Consider the following 2,306-nt stretch of genomic DNA (forward strand, 5'->3'; position numbering starts at 1 on the left):
TGCATTTACAGCCAGTTCTCAGTGCCCCTACACACACGCCCTGCCCCTTTGAAGTATCGCCATCATTTTGTGCTGTCTCGCTGTGCTCTTCTCACCAGGATGAATTACTTCTCCTCAAACTCCTTCAGATTTCATCTGACAAAACGTTCATTAAGAATTCCTTTGCATAGACATGCACTTCGCAGCTCTCGTTATTTGATTTTCCTGGATGTCTTTCATACGAAAAAACGTTCACAGCAACTTGATTTGCAAAAGGAAACTGCGCTCCCTTTCATTATATCAATGCAACCTACATTTCAATACAGTTTAGTCAACAGGCTCAAACCATTCTTGGAAATTTTGGAATAGCGTCAATGCATATAAACTGACCATTAGCGTTCCAATACGACAGCTGTGATCATCTGAAAACAGCACCACGGAAATGCCATTGATGGCAGCGACGAGAGTGGGATTCGAACCCACGCGTGCAAGGCACGACGGATTAGTAATCCATCGCCTTAACCTCTCGGCCACCTCGTCACAGACCCCGGGGCAGCTCTGACCTTATGAATAATTGAATTGGGTAAATTATGCAGAGCAGCAGATATTTCTCCCTGGTGTTGGTAAAATGATATTTAACATAGTACGGTTCCAAGACTGTGGTCTGACCCCTGGGTTGTGGGGCAAGTGCACTCCCACTGTCACACAATGCACACAGTGATCTGAACAAAAATGAGGAAATGAATATGTAACAAGGTCTGTTGAATTCTGTGAAGATTTGAAGTCAACGGAATGAAGAACCCGAGACAGCAGGAGGTGTTCTTTCAATAAAGAGTTGAATAGAGCTCTTAAGGATAGTGGAATCAAGGGTTATCGGGATAAGGCAGGAACAGGATACAGATTGAGGATGTTCAGGCCATGATAATAATGAATGGTGGTGCTGGCTCGAAGGCAGAATGGCCTACGCCTGCACCTGCTGTAAATTGTCTATTAAATTGCCTGTGAGGAATTGTTTTCCAGACTGGAGGAGAGTGCATAGTGCTCAATGTCATTATTCGGAACACCTAACTTCCGCTCAGATGTTTTTGACACGCACTTGTGTACAGAACAGACAATTTCAAAATCCAAAATATGGCTAAACTGACAATTGAAGGCAACAATGCAAAAACCTTGATCTGTATCATTTTCCTGCACTGTGCGACACCAAGTCACTGTATGATCACAGCAACACAGTGAGCAAGTGTCAGAAGGAAAATGAGTGCAGTGCCAGTGCGCATGCGGGGAGCAGCAGGTGACACATGGGGAAGTGCATTTCCCACAACAGGAACACTTCCCAAACAACGGACTGAGGTGGAAGAATTCAGAGGGGGTTTACATTTTGAAATTTGATGCCAGAGACACAATGGAGACCTGTCATTGAGTCTGTTAAAGTGAAGATTTTAAGATTTCTACAGATGCAAAACAAAATAAAAAGCTCATGGGTTAGTGAAGGCAAAAGATGAAATTGTACATTTCATCAATCTACCCATCTTTACAATGAGTACCTCACCACTTTCCTCACTCAGGGACTGAACCACTGGTGAAGATGATCATATAATCCCCGTTACTAGCCATGGAATCAGAGAAACTCGGTTTCCCAAACGTTAAGGTAAAACCAGGAATGTGGAGGTAAGCATTAATGTGTTGCTCCTGTGCTGAAGGTGGCCAGTACACGGTATCTCTGTTTCAGTATAGTGGGCTGTGCTGTGCCGAAGGATTAATTTTGAGCCTCACATGGAGCAGCTTCAATTTGTCGTCGTGTTGAGGGATACGGACAGAAGGTGATATTGAGCAAAGCCAAGTTTATGGGAAAATACCCGTGTTTGTGGATTGAGAAACAACCTCTTCTGGATAATGACTCCTTGATCTACAAACATACTGCAAGTATCTAAAACTTGAAGAGACATGTGTGTAGAGAGAGCCGGAAGTGATTTTTCAGCAGATGGATAACGTTTCCCATGTGCACTGCGTTAAATTCCGGGAAAATAGATGTTGAACTGGTTTCATGTTTCACAGTTTGTTGCAAAAACACAAAGGTTGTTGCAATAATAAACAAAGAAATCACATAGGACCGTTTGAATATTGTATTGAACTGAATTTTGGTCTGAGCATATTTTATCTTAACTGGCGTGCTGCAGAGAAGTACAGAGGGTTAACAATACAAAAGGACAGAGTCTTCTTGGTGGATTTCTTGGGTGGAGTTAAGAATGTACGAAATATACATAACATCATGTGAATGTGGTCAAGTCTTTAAAGTAGGTGTTGCATCTCCAAGTGACGATTCAATT

The 2,306-nt window shown here is 42.6% G+C and overlaps 1 non-coding gene across 1 annotated transcript; it reads right to left on the bottom strand.

Annotated features, from left to right (window-relative positions):
• Nucleotides 1-437: 437 nt before the first annotated feature.
• Nucleotides 438-519, bottom strand: trnas-acu (transfer RNA serine (anticodon ACU)). Its single transcript has one exon. It is a non-coding gene; the product is annotated as a tRNA-Ser (tRNA).
• Between the last annotated feature and the right edge of the window lie 1,787 nt (nucleotides 520-2,306).

The sequence above is a fragment of the Chiloscyllium punctatum genome, unplaced genomic scaffold (assembly GCF_047496795.1).
Source record: "Chiloscyllium punctatum isolate Juve2018m unplaced genomic scaffold, sChiPun1.3 scaffold_89, whole genome shotgun sequence".
Classification (NCBI taxonomy): Eukaryota; Metazoa; Chordata; class Chondrichthyes; order Orectolobiformes; family Hemiscylliidae; genus Chiloscyllium; species Chiloscyllium punctatum.